At 42.6% G+C, this 18,942-nt stretch overlaps 9 non-coding genes across 9 annotated transcripts; 5 read left to right on the forward strand and 4 right to left on the reverse strand.

Annotated features, from left to right (window-relative positions):
* Positions 1-2,967: 2,967 nt before the first annotated feature.
* Positions 2,968-3,041, reverse strand: TRNAI-AAU (transfer RNA isoleucine (anticodon AAU)). The gene has a single exon. It is a non-coding gene; the product is annotated as a tRNA-Ile (tRNA).
* A 2,077-nt stretch (positions 3,042-5,118) lies between these two features.
* Positions 5,119-5,191, forward strand: TRNAV-CAC (transfer RNA valine (anticodon CAC)). The gene has a single exon. It is a non-coding gene; the product is annotated as a tRNA-Val (tRNA).
* A 535-nt stretch (positions 5,192-5,726) lies between these two features.
* Positions 5,727-5,800, forward strand: TRNAI-AAU (transfer RNA isoleucine (anticodon AAU)). The gene has a single exon. It is a non-coding gene; the product is annotated as a tRNA-Ile (tRNA).
* Positions 5,801-7,571: 1,771 nt separating this feature from the next.
* On the forward strand, positions 7,572-7,643 carry TRNAM-CAU (transfer RNA methionine (anticodon CAU)). The gene has a single exon. It is a non-coding gene; the product is annotated as a tRNA-Met (tRNA).
* Positions 7,644-8,942: 1,299 nt separating this feature from the next.
* TRNAS-GCU (transfer RNA serine (anticodon GCU)) lies at positions 8,943-9,024 on the forward strand. Its single transcript has one exon. It is a non-coding gene; the product is annotated as a tRNA-Ser (tRNA).
* Positions 9,025-10,885: 1,861 nt separating this feature from the next.
* On the reverse strand, positions 10,886-10,957 carry TRNAM-CAU (transfer RNA methionine (anticodon CAU)). Its single transcript has one exon. It is a non-coding gene; the product is annotated as a tRNA-Met (tRNA).
* Positions 10,958-12,736: 1,779 nt separating this feature from the next.
* On the reverse strand, positions 12,737-12,810 carry TRNAI-AAU (transfer RNA isoleucine (anticodon AAU)). The gene has a single exon. It is a non-coding gene; the product is annotated as a tRNA-Ile (tRNA).
* A 535-nt stretch (positions 12,811-13,345) lies between these two features.
* On the reverse strand, positions 13,346-13,418 carry TRNAV-CAC (transfer RNA valine (anticodon CAC)). Its single transcript has one exon. It is a non-coding gene; the product is annotated as a tRNA-Val (tRNA).
* A 2,084-nt stretch (positions 13,419-15,502) lies between these two features.
* TRNAI-AAU (transfer RNA isoleucine (anticodon AAU)) lies at positions 15,503-15,577 on the forward strand. The gene has a single exon. It is a non-coding gene; the product is annotated as a tRNA-Ile (tRNA).
* The last annotated feature ends 3,365 nt before the right edge of the window (positions 15,578-18,942 follow it).

Below are 18,942 nucleotides of genomic sequence, written 5' to 3' on the forward strand. Positions count from 1 at the left end.
CCTGTATCAAAATGCATATATCTCAACTGCAATTCTGAACCATGGATACGCTCATGTAACCCACACTCCTATGGTGTGTTATACGTAGACCATTCCATCTCCCATAAAGCTCCCTTGGTCCTTCCCAAACCACTTCTACCCATCCCCTCAGAGAAAACCACTGTCCTGATTTCTTTTTCACATTAGTTTTGCCTGTACTAGATGTTCACATGAATGAAATCACAGTGTTTACTCTTTTGTACTCTGTTTGTTTCACTCAACATTATGCCCCTTTGATCACTCAGGTTTTTGTTTCTGTGAGTAATTGATAGTATGCCATTGTATAAATAGATTGCAATATTTTATCCATTCTCATCTTGACAGACAATCGAGTGGTATAGAACGTGTCAATATGCTATGCTATGACATTAGTACGAGCATTACTATGCAATGTTTTTAAATTATCATTATATTTCCCTAAAACAAATACTTAGAATGGCTTATAGACTGGTTGGGTCAAAGGGCAATGTACATACAACTTTAGGAAAAACTATTGAACAGTTCAAATTGCTTACATCAGTTTACAGTCCCACTGACAATACGTGAGGAAGCTGGTTGGTCCACATCCAGCACCACTGATGGTTTGTTGTGTCAGCATTTCACCCTGAGCCATTCTAATGAGTGTGTGATGTTATCTCATTTTAGTTTTAATTTGCACTTCTCTAATAACCAATGATGTAGAGCGCTTCTTCTGAACTTGTTGCCCTTTCATATAGCCTTTTTTATGCAATATTTTCTTGAGTCTCTAGTGTGTTGTAATTGAGTTGTCTGCATTTCTATTCTTGAGAGTAGGAGTGTTTTCTATAATCTGGACAAAAGTCCTTTGTCTGATACAAGTATTGGAAAATTTTATTATTGTCTACAGCTTACTTATTTGTTTTCCTGATGATGTTTTTGGTGAGAAGATGTTTTCTTGTAAGAAGACTTTGCCTATTTCCAGGTTGCAAAGATAGTCTCCTTTGTTTTCTTCTAAAGGCATTATAAAGTGAGCTTTCATGTTTTGCTTTGTTTGTCTTGCTTTTTCTGTGTGTATGTGATGTTAAGATAAGGGTGAACAATCACATTATTCAATATAGATATTCATGGGTTGAATAACCTGTATTGAAAAGATCACCTTTCCCATAGAATTATTTTTCCCCTCTTTGTCAAAAAATCAGTTGACTGTGGAAGTGTGGGTCTCTTTCTAGACTCTGTTCTGAGTCTACTGATGTATTTGACAGTCCTTACATGATTCCACAATGGCTTGATTGCCATCAATATAGAGGAACTTAGAAGTCAATGAATCAAATGCCTCCAAATCTATCCGTTTTTTTAAAAAGATTATTTTGACTATTCTAGATCCTATACATTTTCCTATTAGTTTTATCATTGTTAATTTCTAGGAAAAACACCTCTGCGATTTTAATTAGTATTTTGTTGAATCTACAGATCAACTGGCTTGAATTGACAAGTGAATATTATTGAGCCCTCCAATCCATGAACATGACGTGGTTTTCCTTTGAATTGAGTACTCTTTACTTTTTCTCAACAGTGGATTGCCATACTCAGTGTTCAGAGCAGGCATGTATTTGCTAAATGCATTCCTAAGTATTTTATACTCCCAACAATGTATTTTAACTTTATTATATTTCCCAATTGTTTTTGAACCGATCTCTGAACACACACAACCCACACACACAATTGATATGAGAATATCCACTTGATCTTCTAGGACACTGACAAGTTCGCTTACAAATATTAGGTAGTTTCCCCCACCCCTCTCCCCTCCTGTAGATCCCTTAGGATATTTCCCGTGTAGAAGGTAATGTTTTCTGAAAATAGAAAGTGTTTTACTCCTCCATTTCCTTCCTATTTCCCCATGCACATTATTTCTATTTCATGCCTTGTTACACTGGCTTGACTGCAAATGCACTGATGAGATCATGTATCAAGAGCAAAAATCCTTGTGTTTTTTCATATGTAGGAGGAATAATATGTAGTTCACAGTAAAGTGTGATATTAGCTATACATTATTTGGGAATGCCCTATATGAGAGTGCAGACATTTGTTTCTGATCCTAGTTTGTTGACAGTGTTTATTATGAATAAGTACTGCATTTTGTCAAATGCTTTTTCTCCACCTGTGGAAATACGTCTTTTCTTTTATTCCGTTTATATGATAGGTGACATTGATTGGTTTTTAAACTACACAATTTAATAGGTAAATCAATTTAGGAAATCATTTCAACAAAAGATTAGCATACAAGTATCAATTGATTTTCCTATACAGCAATAGACATCAGGAGAATACATTTTAACACTATACAATTAAGCAGAGCATCAAACACAAACACACACACACACACACACACACACACACAAAACACAAATACATATGAATACATTTCTTAAAAGCACAAGGCAGTTGGTCACACTGAAAATAAAACATCCCAGAGAGAAATTGTAAAAGACTAAGTAAATGACAAGAGACTCCATACGCGTCTAATGGACGATGCAATAGTATTAATATATTAATTTCCCCAAACTATTGCATACGTTCAGTTAAATCCCAGTCTAACTTCCACCAGGTTTTCTTTGTATTTGACAAAGCTTTTCCCCTTTAAAATTTACACGCAAGGCAACGAGAAAAAGTAAGATAATCTTGAAGAATAAGAACCAGTTTGGAGCATTGACACAAGAGATCAAGATACGCATAAAGTGATCAATATTATCTCAGTGTAGTATTGATTCGAGAATAGACAAAGAGACCAACTGCTTGTAAAAATAGCAGAACGAAAATGCCCTGGGAAAAACAGAGAGGTTCAACAATTACATCGTGAAGAAATAACATCAATAGCATGCTGAGTTTTGAAAAGCAATCTGAGCTCCAAGTCTGAGCTGGAAAGGTGTAAGCACCTGGGATGGTGGTGAGGAGTAAAAGCGGTAGCTCTGGCCCGTACGGGGGTCGAACCCGCGACCTTGGCGTTATTAGCACCACGCTCTAACCAACTGAGCTAACCGGCCGAGGTGCTGTAGTTAGCTTTCTATTTCCGCTTTTAATCGCTATTTCCCGCTGTACCTCTTGGGAGCAAAACCAACAACTTCCACAGCCGACTAACCTCACTCAACGGGAAACTTCGCCTTCCTCAAACTCTGCCAGTGCGACCCCAAAACACTCCGAAACATGCCCTCCCCCTCCAGGGACGCTTCCCTCCTTTCTCCTCCCTCCCGGGGAAACACGCAACAAACGCAAAGCTTCTCGAAGGTTCGAGATCGCAGCCAGCACAGCGGGAGCCTCCGCAGGCCTCGGACCACTCAGCTCCTGCTCCCACCGAGCACATTCTCCTACCCTCCGCAAGGAAAGTCCGGGCACATCTGCTTTCTTCGGGCTGCAAGAAGTGCGCTACTGGTGCACTGAACACTACCCAAAACTGCTGGACCAAACTAGGGAAGATCCAAGGTCAAAGAGACACGTTCTATGCTCATGGACGAAGAAATATAGTAAGGATGAAATGAAACTCTTCTCCAAATGTTCCTCTAAATTCAATTTAATCCTTATCAAAATCTCAGCTGGGCATTTCTTCATCCTTAAAAATTTTTTTTTTAAAGTTTTCGGCTCATTGAAAAATCTATCTTAAAATTCATATGGAAATGCAAAAGCCCTAAGAAAGCAGAAACAGACTTGAAAAAAGAGAACGGAACTGTAGGGTTTACACTTCCTGATTTGAAAACTTTGTCTAGTCAGCCAGACTGCGGTACTGGCAAGAAGGATAGACGTACAGATAACAGAGCAGAATTGAGAGTCTAGAGAGAAGCACCTACATCTACTGTCAGTTGATTTTCAACAAAAGTGCCGAGACCATTCAGTAAGGGAAGGCATGGTCTTTTCAACAAATAGTGCAGGGAAGAGTTGGGTACTCGTGCGTAAAATCATCAATTCACATCACCTCAAGTTAACACAGATTTGCTTTGAGCTAATTTTGTAACTAACTTTTGTAAATTAACAAAAATAAATCCAAAATGGATCCCAGATGTAAATGTAAGATGCAAAAACCATGACCCTCTTTGAAGAAAACATAGGAATACTTTTCCCTAAACCTTGGAATAGACAACTATTTCTGAGATGCCATACCAAGAACGTGTAAAAGACAAAACTGTAAATTGAACTCCATCAGGATTTAAAACATTTGCACTGCAAAAGACATCATCGTAGAAAGTGGAAAGGCAGGCAGCAGAGTGGGAGAAAATATTTGCCAGTCAAAATTCAGTTAAGGACTTGGATCCATAATCTGTAAAGAACACTTACCACTCAATAGTGAGAAAACAAATAACCCAAATTAAGAAATGGGCAACAGATTTTAATACACATGTCACCAAAGAATATATATGACCGTCCACAAAGCGCGTGGAAAGATGCTCGACATCATTGGTCGTTAGGGATTGCAGAAGAAAATCTCAGTGAGACGCTGCTTCACACTCAAAACTGACTTTGTACGTAAATGATGGTATCTCTAATAGCAATTATGGCACCTCAACGACGTTAATAGCAGCAGCGAGTTTAGTCTGACTCTGGTTGATCAGTGTTCAGCTGGCACAGAATTGAGGACAGAGGGGACAAGAAAGGACTGCCTGGCGGACCAGTCGGCATTTCCCCTCTCCCGTCCCTCAGTTTCTATCGGTCCTGCCCTGCCTGGCACAGAACTCTGAGCAACTCCCTGAGGTCACGTGCACCGAATCCCGGTTACTTTTCTGGGATCATTTTCTGGCACCCACGAAATGGTGATCACAGAGCTTCCTAAGGTCAGATAAACCCAAGTAGGACAAAATCGAGCAATTTTCAGACATCTGTTATACCCGGAGACTGCCTTAAGATCTCCGTCCTGCCTTTGGAAAGGAATTGCTCGCTTAAGCGGAGTATTTGCCTGGTGTGACTCATTGACTCAGTATTACTGATCTCAATAGAAGAGTGCAGTAACCTTGATCATTTCCCGGAAGAAAAGATCAGTTCAACGTTGCCGAACCCGGGCTAGCTAGCCAAGAAGTCTCTTCTCTCTTAGACGCCAGAGGCGGGAAAAAAATGACAATAGCCGAGCCACGCACAGTTTCCGTAGTGTAGTGGTTATCACGTTCGCCTCACACGCGAAAGGTCCCCGGTTCGAAACCGGGCGGAAACATCGCTCCCCTCCGGGCTTCGTATTTTAAAGTTGTCCTCAACCGCCCAGGCAGGTAGACCAGAAGGCGCCCGAACGCCCGCCAAGTCTCACGCGGAGGGAGACCTGGGCGACTCCGCCACGATCGAAAATCAGACCTGTCGGAGTATCTTTCGGCCGCCGGATGCCATCTTCTTTGCGTGAGCCTTGACTCACCTGTAGTTCAGGGGCTGATTGCCAGTCATTTGCAGGACCCCAAATACCTCCACGGACTTCCGGGCCCTTAGCGCCGCAGCTTCAAAATCTTAAGCTGCCCCTTTCCAGTCCAGGAATACGACTTAAAACCGATGTTCTTTCCTCCCTCCTTTGCTTTCGGTTTTCTTTTGAGAGAACGCGTCTCATTCTTTTCATTAAGGGTAGGAAGCAACAACAACAAATTCTCCTAAGAAACAACCAACAATTATTTGGAAGTTAACGCTTTATAAAGAGGGGGGCGGGGGGAGGGGGCGTTTTTTAGGGAAAGAAGAAAAAAATCAACGAAAACTGTCCACGCGCCGCGGGCCGGTTAGCTCAGTTGGTTAGAGCGTGGTGCTAATAACGCCAAGGTCGCGGGTTCGATCCCCGTACGGGCCACTCCTTTTGGTCACCTCCAGAAGAAGGCTGTTAGCTGTCTTCGGAGGTTACTTCTCTGGTCTTTGTGGGGAGTCTTCCCACAGCCTTGCGTACTTTCCCTACCTGCATGCGCTGATCAGTATCAAGCTCACCGTGGACTTCTTTCTGCAGTTGCCTCTTATCACAGCTCTCTCCTTTCGCGTACTCTTGTCCTGCCGACTCTAGCTGTCTTGTTCTCCTGGACTATCTGCTCTTTCTCATCAACTCAGGGAGTTCACCAGCCTCCGCCTGGGCACTGGGGCCGGGAAACTCTCCCAAGGCAGTAAGAACCAGGGTGCAAGCCTACCTTTCTCTCCCCGCCATCCCCCACCCGTCTCCCTCTCCCTCTCTCCCTCTCTCTCTCTCTCTTTCCCTCCCTCCCTTCCTTCCTCCCTCCCTCCCTCCCTCCCTCCCTCCCTCCCTCCCTTCCTTCCTTCCTTCCTTCCTTCCTTCCTTCCTTCCTTCCTTCCTTTCTCTTTGTTTCTCTTGCTTGCTTGCTTGCTTGCTTGCTTCTTGCTTTCCTGTCACGGATTATCATACTTCTTTGCCTGAAGTTTGGTGTCTGGAAAATTGTTGTTTCATCTGTTTTGTCAGGTTTTGGCTCTTTGAGGCAGGAGGCTATGTCTGATCTTTATGATTTCGTTTCAAGCAGAGAGAGGCAGGTTGGGTAGTTCAGCGGCCTATCTTAGGGCAGTTGGCATCGCCTTTCTGGGAAACGTGGGGCCTCGTGTGGGTGCTGGTTAGATGGTCTTCTCTGGGTTGTGTGTGTGTGTGTGTGTGCGCGCGCGCGCGCGAGCCAGGGCTGGTTGGGGGAGAGGAGGGCGCTTGTGGGAGAGCAGGGCTTGAGTCCAAAAGTCCAGAGGCGCCAATGCAACCAAAACGGACATTCAAGTCTCTGCCCGGAAGGCAGACTGAGGGCGGGAATTTTCTGATGAGGAGATGGGAACCTTGCAGTATGTGGGACCTGCGCACTTTCTGAAGTCGCTGCCATGCCGCCACCTGCGGGGCAAGTCACCTACCCGCTCCATCAGTACCTCGGCGTGAGTGAATTCCGGTGGTCCTCCTTGGTGGCCTGGTGATGAGTGCCACTCGGCACAGCCTCAGGGGCTCGACTGGATGAATCAGTGGGGCCGGCCCAGCACCTGAGTCCATCAGAGCGCCCTGGCTCAGTCCTTCCTTCCCTTGCTGCCTCTAGGCTCCGCTCTCGCTCTCGCTCTCGCTCTCTGTCTCTCCCCCTCCGTCTCTCCTTTCCATCAGGTTGTTCCATCTCTGTGGTACCCTTTTCCAATACTATATTAAAGTATACTTTAGATACCTTCAAGTGTAAAGATCTTAAGCGTAGATTGAGCTCGATAACTTCACCTGTGTAGGGTACTCCCGCGTGTCCGCCGCCCAGATCGAGATTGAGAACATTCCCGTTAGTCCAGAAAACTGCCTTGTGTCCCCTCACCAGTTTATATTGCATCCTGAAAACTAATCCTTTTCTGATTTCTAGCACCAGATAGTCTGCCTGCTCTTGAATTTCATATAGGTGAAACCATGTAGTATAACCTATGGTGAGGCTTTTTTTTTTCCCCAACATGATATTTTTGAGACTTATTTGAGTCCTTACACGACAGTAATTCAGAGAAGTTTGATCTTGATGCTGGGAAATTTAGTTTAGAAACGAACAAAAATCCATCGGTGCAAGGAAAGATGACCCAGCGCATGACCTTCATAGGAGGACAAAAGCAGCACCGTGCGCCGTCCTCTCAGCAGAGTGGCGCAGCGGGAGCGTGCTGGGCCCATAACCCAGAGGTCGATGGATCGAAACCATTCTCTGCTAGGGTGTCTATTCTGTAACACCTTGTTTCTCTTTCTCAAAGCGGGCCCACGATATAGTTAATGAAGTCTTTTGTCACCGACAAGCATTTTCCTTTGCTTTCCTTGCTCTCTCTCGCGCTCTCCTCTGTCTCTCATCTCTGTCTCTGTCTCTGTCTCTGAGTCCCTCTCTCTCTCTCTTTCTCGGAAGAATTAGGGAAGGAGTAAAATCTGCCTTTATCACTCATTTCAAAAGGGAAGTAAATCTCTTAGTCAGGAAGAAGTGACAAATTTACCCTTAATTTCCAATGATCAGCATTATTTCTTCCAGTGGATAAAATACACGCTTGTCTCCAGTTAGGATTTTATTTTACTCTCGAAAGGAAAACATTTTTATTGATTTCTGCCTGACGGCCATATTCCATTTTTACTTGGTAGCGAGTCTCCTACTTTCAGTCATTTCTTTTTTCACTCCTATGCATGACTTGTCAAAATGTATGTGGCAATTACCATGAAAACACCATCCTCATGAACTTTATGGGACAAACAGAAGTAAAGAAGTTAAATGAAAAATGGCAGGAGAAAATGAAAAGAATATGTTCAGATAAAAATGTTTGTGCATCAGGATCCTACTGAGAAACTCGGTTGCTGGGGCGGGGGGTGCGGAAACACACGGAAGTCTTAGAGAAAAAAAATTTTAAAGTCTGTTGAGGAATAGTTTTTAGTTAAAGTACTCTTTAAGGAGTCCTTGCAATATGACAGGAAATACAAGCTCCACACAACAAGCACCCTAAGTAATGAGAATTTAAAAACTCAAATGGAAAAGTAGAAATAAGGTGATGGTGGGGGAGTGGAGGGACATGTTTTGTTCTTTCACTTTGTGACTTTGAAGATGTTCTTATTTAGAGGTCCACCAAACCAATGTTCTTCTATTTATTTTGTCTATTTACCCTCAAAATTGTTCAGAGAAGTAGCCAGTCTGACCAAAACCTTGACTCCTTTCGTGCCACAGTGTAATGGGAGGGAGGGTGTGTTCCATGAACACACCTTCCCTAAGCTACCAGAAGGTCGAGGCCGCATCACATCTACGTGTAGGGGTGTAGTAAAATGTAGGGAAAAGCAGTAAATGGTGCATCAAAAGTGGACAGAGATTTAAAAGAAGAAAAGAGTAGAGCAATTACACAGCCAGAAGTGCAAGAACACTAGGATAGTTGAGAAGGAAATGAAATTACCTGACCGAAGAAAGAATCATGGGAGGAAGTGTAACAGGAAAGTTGCACAAGTAATACTTTAAAAATTATTAAAAAGGAAGTGTTTTCAGTGGGACGAGGTGGCCGAGTGGTTAAGGCGATGGACTGCTAATCCATTGTGCTCTGCACGCGTGGGTTCGAATCCCATCCTCGTCGAGCCTTCCAGAAATAGAGATGTGCTTTTTTTTCTGTCTTCATTCAGCTGAGGAAAGTAGTAGAATTACTTAGGCTTACAAAAGAATTGTACATTATACGACTTTCCTGCTTCACTTCCTCCCACCTTCCTCTCCCTTCGGTTAGGTAGTTTCATTTCCTTCAATGTTCTTTCATGTCGCTGCGTGTAATTGTCTTAGAGCACGATTTGCTACTTGTCTTACCACATCCCACACTTGGATGTTATGTGGCCTTGACCCCTTGGGGACATTTAGGGAAGGTGTCTTCAAGGCGCAAACTCTCCCTTTCATTACATTGTGGTGCAAATTTCAGAGGCAAGATTTTGCTCGGACCTTGGCTATTCTCTGAACAATTGACAGAACTTTGCATATCATCTTCATTTCCTCGAGTCGGAATAATTCTTACTTTTCATCACAGTAAATCGCTTTGGCACTTCCTGTCTTGACTTTGTTTCAAAGTGTTAATTGGTAATGAGGGAGTAGTAGAAGAAACAACACTGACAAAACATTACTGATTGTTTAAGGTGGCTGGTGGGAACCTGAGTTCATTACATTATTCTTTTTAATTTTTCAAATTTCTATTAAAAGAGTCAAACTTTTTATTTGGAAATAGCTTAATTTATAGAAAATTTGCAAGAATAAGTATAGTACAAAAACCAACAACATACCTTTTATTGGAATTCATCTATTAAAATTTAAATCATATTCCTCCATCTCTGTATCTGTATAATTCTCTATTTTTTTCAGAACCATTTCAGAGTAAATATGTATCTTGGTCCTTTATTCTTAAATATTTAAGTGAGTATCTCCTAAAATAAGGATATTCTTTATATGTAATGACAGTATAATGAGTTTAGTACATTTGATAATAGCATGATTTAAAAAAAAAAAAAACTCTCACCTCTATTTGAATTTTGTCAATTAACCAGAAAATGTACTTTGCAGCATTTTCCCCGCTCCAATACAAGATTCTATCTAGGATTAGGCATTGCATTAGTTGTCCATATCCTTTTAGTCTTTGGTCTCTTTTAATCTGGAACATCTCCACAGCCTCTCTTTGTATAGTATGATATTGAAATTTTTGAAGAATACACAAGTTGCTCACATGAAAAATAAGAAGGAGATGGAGACTCCTCATTTGGGTTTTTTGTGATATTTTTCCCTCTTACAACTAGGTTCAGGCTGTGTAACCCTAGCCAGAATACCATTTAAGTGATATTATCTCCTCCAGAGTTTCAGATCTATAGGCACTCAATGTCCTTTGTCCCTCATTAATGGGGTTAATTCTGATCATGCAGTCAAGGTGACACATGTATATACATTTCCCTCTTGCAACTTATGAGAAATCTTAAGATTACACGAACATCTTGCTCTTCACCAAAATGATACTGCAGATTTGACATCCAATGATAATTCTTAACTGAATAAGTCTTCCTACGATGGTTACACAATGATGATATTTCAACTTCAATATTCTCTTCACATTTATAGGTCTGCCCTTTGGCATTCTATGCAAGCAAGAGCCTTAACTCAATCTTCATTTATTTATGTATTTATTATCACTATGAGCTCATAAAATTCTATTTTTCAGTAGTTTACAATTCATAATTGCTTTCATTAGGTTCTAACTCAAACTGACAGTTTTGCTACGTGGGAGGAACTTCAAGCGGACTACTAGGTCATTGTGACATTTCATGACCGTATTACTTAGGACTGGTATAGTAAATTACTAAAGGCTCAACTCTAAAGTTAGTTAATTCCCACAACTGATATTTTAGTGAGAAATAACAGAGGATATCTTGTAATCCTGGAGAGAGACACAAGGTGTTACAAAATACACACCCTAGCAGAGAATGGTTTCGATCCATCGACCTCTGGGTTATGGGCCCAGCACGCTCCCGCTGCGCCACTCTGCTGAGAGGACGGCGCACGGTGCTGCTTTTGTCCTCCTATGAAGGTCATGCGCTGGGTCATCTTTCCTTGCACCGATGGATTTTTGTTCGTTTCTAAACTAAATTTCCCAGCATCAAGATCAAACTTCTCTGAATTACTGTCGTGTAAGGACTCAAATAAGTCTCAAAAATATCATGTTGGGGAAAAAAAAAAGCCTCACCATAGGTTATACTACATGGTTTCACCTATATGAAATTCAAGAGCAGGCAGACTATCTGGTGCTAGAAATCAGAAAAGGATTAGTTTTCAGGATGCAATATAGACTGGTGAGGGGACACAAGGCAGTTTTCTGGACTAACGGGAATGTTCTCAATCTCGATCTGGGCGGCGGACACGCGGGAGTACCCTACACAGGTGAAGTTATCGAGCTCAATCTACGCTTAAGATCTTTACACTTGAAGGTATCTAAAGTATACTTTAATATAGTATTGGAAAAGGGTACCACAGAGATGGAACAACCTGATGGAAAGGAGAGACGGAGGGGGAGAGACAGAGAGCGAGAGCGAGAGCGAGAGCGGAGCCTAGAGGCAGCAAGGGAAGGAAGGACTGAGCCAGGGCGCTCTGATGGACTCAGGTGCTGGGCCGGCCCCACTGATTCATCCAGTCGAGCCCCTGAGGCTGTGCCGAGTGGCACTCATCACCAGGCCACCAAGGAGGACCACCGGAATTCACTCACGCCGAGGTACTGATGGAGCGGGTAGGTGACTTGCCCCGCAGGTGGCGGCATGGCAGCGACTTCAGAAAGTGCGCAGGTCCCACATACTGCAAGGTTCCCATCTCCTCATCAGAAAATTCCCGCCCTCAGTCTGCCTTCCGGGCAGAGACTTGAATGTCCGTTTTGGTTGCATTGGCGCCTCTGGACTTTTGGACTCAAGCCCTGCTCTCCCACAAGCGCCCTCCTCTCCCCCAACCAGCCCTGGCTCGCGCGCGCGCGCGCACACACACACACACACACAACCCAGAGAAGACCATCTAACCAGCACCCACACGAGGCCCCACGTTTCCCAGAAAGGCGATGCCAACTGCCCTAAGATAGGCCGCTGAACTACCCAACCTGCCTCTCTCTGCTTGAAACGAAATCATAAAGATCAGACATAGCCTCCTGCCTCAAAGAGCCAAAACCTGACAAAACAGATGAAACAACAATTTTCCAGACACCAAACTTCAGGCAAAGAAGTATGATAATCCGTGACAGGAAAGCAAGAAGCAAGCAAGCAAGCAAGCAAGCAAGAGAAACAAAGAGAAAGGAAGGAAGGAAGGAAGGAAGGAAGGAAGGAAGGAAGGAAGGAAGGAAGGAAGGGAGGGAGGGAGGGAGGGAGGGAGGGAGGGAGGGAGGAAGGAAGGGAGGGAGGGAAAGAGAGAGAGAGAGAGGGAGAGAGGGAGAGGGAGACGGGTGGGGGATGGCGGGGAGAGAAAGGTAGGCTTGCACCCTGGTTCTTACTGCCTTGGGAGAGTTTCCCGGCCCCAGTGCCCAGGCGGAGGCTGGTGAACTCCCTGAGTTGATGAGAAAGAGCAGATAGTCCAGGAGAACAAGACAGCTAGAGTCGGCAGGACAAGAGTACGCGAAAGGAGAGAGCTGTGATAAGAGGCAACTGCAGAAAGAAGTCCACGGTGAGCTTGATACTGATCAGCGCATGCAGGTAGGGAAAGTACGCAAGGCTGTGGGAAGACTCCCCACAAAGACCAGAGAAGTAACCTCCGAAGACAGCTAACAGCCTTCTTCTGGAGGTGACCAAAAGGAGTGGCCCGTACGGGGATCGAACCCGCGACCTTGGCGTTATTAGCACCACGCTCTAACCAACTGAGCTAACCGGCCCGCGGCGCGTGGACAGTTTTCGTTGATTTTTTTCTTCTTTCCCTAAAAAACGCCCCCTCCCCCCGCCCCCCTCTTTATAAAGCGTTAACTTCCAAATAATTGTTGGTTGTTTCTTAGGAGAATTTGTTGTTGTTGCTTCCTACCCTTAATGAAAAGAATGAGACGCGTTCTCTCAAAAGAAAACCGAAAGCAAAGGAGGGAGGAAAGAACATCGGTTTTAAGTCGTATTCCTGGACTGGAAAGGGGCAGCTTAAGATTTTGAAGCTGCGGCGCTAAGGGCCCGGAAGTCCGTGGAGGTATTTGGGGTCCTGCAAATGACTGGCAATCAGCCCCTGAACTACAGGTGAGTCAAGGCTCACGCAAAGAAGATGGCATCCGGCGGCCGAAAGATACTCCGACAGGTCTGATTTTCGATCGTGGCGGAGTCGCCCAGGTCTCCCTCCGCGTGAGACTTGGCGGGCGTTCGGGCGCCTTCTGGTCTACCTGCCTGGGCGGTTGAGGACAACTTTAAAATACGAAGCCCGGAGGGGAGCGATGTTTCCGCCCGGTTTCGAACCGGGGACCTTTCGCGTGTGAGGCGAACGTGATAACCACTACACTACGGAAACTGTGCGTGGCTCGGCTATTGTCATTTTTTTCCCGCCTCTGGCGTCTAAGAGAGAAGAGACTTCTTGGCTAGCTAGCCCGGGTTCGGCAACGTTGAACTGATCTTTTCTTCCGGGAAATGATCAAGGTTACTGCACTCTTCTATTGAGATCAGTAATACTGAGTCAATGAGTCACACCAGGCAAATACTCCGCTTAAGCGAGCAATTCCTTTCCAAAGGCAGGACGGAGATCTTAAGGCAGTCTCCGGGTATAACAGATGTCTGAAAATTGCTCGATTTTGTCCTACTTGGGTTTATCTGACCTTAGGAAGCTCTGTGATCACCATTTCGTGGGTGCCAGAAAATGATCCCAGAAAAGTAACCGGGATTCGGTGCACGTGACCTCAGGGAGTTGCTCAGAGTTCTGTGCCAGGCAGGGCAGGACCGATAGAAACTGAGGGACGGGAGAGGGGAAATGCCGACTGGTCCGCCAGGCAGTCCTTTCTTGTCCCCTCTGTCCTCAATTCTGTGCCAGCTGAACACTGATCAACCAGAGTCAGACTAAACTCGCTGCTGCTATTAACGTCGTTGAGGTGCCATAATTGCTATTAGAGATACCATCATTTACGTACAAAGTCAGTTTTGAGTGTGAAGCAGCGTCTCACTGAGATTTTCTTCTGCAATCCCTAACGACCAATGATGTCGAGCATCTTTCCACGCGCTTTGTGGACGGTCATATATATTCTTTGGTGACATGTGTATTAAAATCTGTTGCCCATTTCTTAATTTGGGTTATTTGTTTTCTCACTATTGAGTGGTAAGTGTTCTTTACAGATTATGGATCCAAGTCCTTAACTGAATTTTGACTGGCAAATATTTTCTCCCACTCTGCTGCCTGCCTTTCCACTTTCTACGATGATGTCTTTTGCAGTGCAAATGTTTTAAATCCTGATGGAGTTCAATTTACAGTTTTGTCTTTTACACGTTCTTGGTATGGCATCTCAGAAATAGTTGTCTATTCCAAGGTTTAGGGAAAAGTATTCCTATGTTTTCTTCAAAGAGGGTCATGGTTTTTGCATCTTACATTTACATCTGGGATCCATTTTGGATTTATTTTTGTTAATTTACAAAAGTTAGTTACAAAATTAGCTCAAAGCAAATCTGTGTTAACTTGAGGTGATGTGAATTGATGATTTTACGCACGAGTACCCAACTCTTCCCTGCACTATTTGTTGAAAAGACCATGCCTTCCCTTACTGAATGGTCTCGGCACTTTTGTTGAAAATCAACTGACAGTAGATGTAGGTGCTTCTCTCTAGACTCTCAATTCTGCTCTGTTATCTGTACGTCTATCCTTCTTGCCAGTACCGCAGTCTGGCTGACTAGACAAAGTTTTCAAATCAGGAAGTGTAAACCCTACAGTTCCGTTCTCTTTTTTCAAGTCTGTTTCTGCTTTCTTAGGGCTTTTGCATTTCCATATGAATTTTAAGATAGATTTTTCAATGAGCCGAAAACTTTAAAAAAAAAATTTTTAAGGATGAAGAAATGCCCAGCTGAGATTTTGATAAGGATTAAATTGAATTTAGAGGAACATTTGGAGAAGAGTTTCATTTCATCCTTACTATATTTCTTCGTCCATGAGCATAGAACGTGTCTCTTTGACCTTGGATCTTCCCTAGTTTGGTCCAGCAGTTTTGGGTAGTGTTCAGTGCACCAGTAGCGCACTTCTTGCAGCCCGAAGAAAGCAGATGTGCCCGGACTTTCCTTGCGGAGGGTAGGAGAATGTGCTCGGTGGGTAGCAGGAGCTGAGTGGTCCGAGGCTGCGGAGGCTCCCGCTGTGCTTGGCTGCGATCATCGAACCTTCGAGAAGCTTTGCGTTTGTTGCGGTGTTTCCCCGGGAGGGAGGAGAAAGGAGGGAAGCGTCCCTGGAGGGGGAGGGCATGTTTCGGAGTGTTTTGGGGTCGCACTGGCAGAGTTTGAGGAAGGCGAAGTTTCCCGTTTGATTGAGGTTAGTCGGCTGTGGAAGTTGTTGGTTTTGCTCACCAAGAGGTACAGCGGGAATAATAGCGATTAAAAGCGGAAATAGAAAGCTAACTACAGCACCTCGGCCGGTTAGCTCAGTTGGGTTAGAGCGTGGTGCTAATAACGCCAAGGTCGCGGGTTCGACCCCCGTACGGGCCAGAGCTACCGCTTTTTACTCCTCACCACCATCCCAGGTGCTTACAACCTTTCCAGCTCAGACTTGGAGCTCAGATTGCTTTTCAAAACTCAGCATGCTATTGATGTTATTTCTTCACGATGTAATTGTTAGAATCCTCTCTGTTTTTCCCAGGGCATTTTCGTTCTGCTATTTTTACAAGCAGTTGGTCTCTTTGTCTATTCTCGAATCAATACTACACTGAGATAATATTGATCACTTTATGCGTATCTTGATCTCTTGTGTCAATGCTCCAAACTGGTTCTTATTCTTCAAGATTATCTTACTTTTTCTCGTTGCCTTGCGTGTAAATTTTAAAGGGGAAAAGCTTTGTCAAATACAAAGAAAACCTGGTGGAAGTTAGACTGGGATTTAAACTGAACGTATGCAATAGTTTGGGGAAATTAATATATTAGATACTATTGCATCGTCCATTAGACGCGTATGGAGTCTCTTGTCATTTACTTAGTCTTTTACAATTTCTCTCATGGGGATGTTTTATTTTCAGTGTGACCAACTGCCTTTGTGCTTTTAAGAAATGTATTCATATGTATTTGTGTTTTGTGTGTGTGTGTGTGTGTGTGTGTGTGTGTGTTTGTGTTTGATGCTCTGCTTAATTGTATAGTGTTAAAATGTATTCTCCTGATGTCTATTGCTGTATAGGAAAATCAATTGATACTTGTATGCTAATCTTTTTGTTGAAAGTGATTTCCTAAATTGATTTACCTATTAAATTGTGTAGTTTAAAAACCAATCAATGTCACCTATCATATAAACGGAATAAAAGAAAAGACGTATTTCCACAGGTGGAGAAAAAGCATTTGACAAAATGCAGTACTTATTCATAATAAAACACTGTCAACAAACTAGGATCAAGAAACAAATGTCATGCACTCTCATATAGGGCATTCCCAAATAATGTATAGCTAATATCACACTTTACTGTGAACTACATATTATTCCTCCTACATATGAAAAAACACAAGGATTTTTGCTCTTGATACATGATCTCATCAGTGCATTTGCAGTCAAGCCAGTGTAACAAGGCATGAAATAGAAATAATGTGCATGGGGAAATAGGAAGGAAATGGAGGAGTAAAACACTTTTCTATTTTCAGAAAACAACATTACCTTCTACAACGGGAAATATCCTAAGGGATCTACAGGAGGGGAGAGGGGTGGGGGAAACTACCTAATATTTGTAAGCGAACTTGTCAGTGTCCTAGAAGATCAAGTGGATATTCTCATATCAATTGTGTGTGTGGGTTGTGTGTGTTCAGAGATCGGTTCAAAAAACAAATTGGGAAATATAATAAAGTTAAAATACATTGTTGGGGAGTATAAAATACTTAGGAATGCATTTAGCAAATACATGCCTGCTCTGAACACTGAGTATGGCAATCCACTGTTGAGAAAAAGTAAAGAGTACTCAATTCAAAGGAAAACCATGTCATGTTCATGGATTGGAGGGCTCAATAATATTCACTTGTCAATTCAAGCCAGTTGATCTGTAGATTCAACAAAATACTAATTAAAAATCGCAGAGGTGTTTTTCCTAGAAATTAACAATGATAAAACTAATAGGAAAATGTATAGGATCTAGAATAGTCAAAAATAATCTTTTTAAAAAAACGGATAGATTTGGAGCATTTGATTCATTGACTTGCTAAGTTCCTCTATATTGATGGCAATCAAGCCATTGTTGAATCATGTAAGGACTGTCAAATACATCAGTAGACTCAGAACAGAGTCTAGAAAGAGACCCACACTTCCACAGTCAACTGATTTTTTGACAAAGAGAGGGAAAAATAATTCTATGGGAAAGGTGATCTTTTCAATACAGGTTATTCAACCCATGAATATCTATATTGAATAATGTGATTGTTCACCCTTATCTTAACATCACATACACACAGAAAAAGCAAGACAAACAAAGCAAAACATGAAAGCTCACTTTATAATGCCTTTAGAAGAAAACAAAGGAGACTATCTTTGCAACCTGGAAATAGGCAAAGTCTTTCTTACAAGAAAACATCTTCTCACCAAAAACATCATCAGGAAAACAAATAAGTAAGCTGTAGACAATAATAAAATTTTCCAATACTTGTATCAGACAAAGGACTTTTTGTCCAGATTATAGAAAACACTCCTACTCTCAAGAATAGAAATGCAGACAACTCAATTACAACACACTAGAGACTCAAGAAAATATTGCATAAAAAAGGCTATATGAAAGGGCAACAAGTTCAGAAGAAGGCGCTCTACATCATTGGTTATTAGAGAAGTGCAAATTAAAACTAAATGAGATAACATCACACACTCATTAGAATGGCTCAGGGTGAAATGCTGACACAACAAACCATCAGTGGTGCTGGATGTGGACCAACCAGCTTTCCTCACGTATTGTCAGTGGGACTGTAAACTGATGTAAGCAATTTGAGACTGTTCAATAGTTTTTCCTAAAGTTGTATGTACATTGCCCTTTGACCCAACCAGTCTATAAGCCATTCTACTAATTTGTTTTAGGGAAATATAATGATAATTTAAAAACATTGCATAGTAATGCTCGTACTAATGTCATAGCATAGCATATTGACACGTTCTATACCACTCGATTGTCTGTCAAGATGAGAATGGATAAAATATTGCAATCTATTTATACAATGGCATACTATCAATTACTCACAGAAACAAAAACCTGAGTGATCAAAGGGGCATAATGTTGAGTGAAACAAACAGAGTACAAAAGAGTAAACACTGTGATTTCATTCATGTGAACATCTAGTACAGGCAAAACTAATGTGAAAAGAAATCAGGACAGTGGTTTTCTCTGAGGGGATGGGTAGAAGTGGTTTGGGAAGGACCAAGGGAGCTTTATGGGAGATGGAATGGTCTACGTATAACACACCATAGGAGTGTGGGTTACATGAGCGTATCCATGGTTCAGAATTGCAGTTGAGATATATGCATTTTGATACAGGTGCATTTTACCTGAGAAAAGAACTCTAAAGGTAATGATAATAATAAACATTCAGAGGAGTCGAGGATAGGTGGAGATGAATCTAAAAATGGTAGAATACTGATGATTATTGAAGCTGGTGATTGTGTGCCTGGTGGTAATTTATTATCTTGTTCTGTTTCTTATGTGCATGTTTGAAAATTCTCATAACAAGAAGTTCGTAATTATCCCACTTTGAGTGTTTCCAAAGTGTATGAAATGTGTACAAATATTAGCTGTTGTATTGCTGAGCTTGACCGCATGTTAGACACCTTTTCCAATTACGGCTTCAGGCACGGGCTAAAGATTAAAAATGCGAATGAAAGGGGGCTTTACGCAGCGCTCGACTGT

Source organism: Camelus dromedarius, chromosome 19, assembly GCF_036321535.1.
Source record: "Camelus dromedarius isolate mCamDro1 chromosome 19, mCamDro1.pat, whole genome shotgun sequence".
In the NCBI taxonomy this organism is placed as follows: domain Eukaryota; kingdom Metazoa; phylum Chordata; class Mammalia; order Artiodactyla; family Camelidae; genus Camelus; species Camelus dromedarius.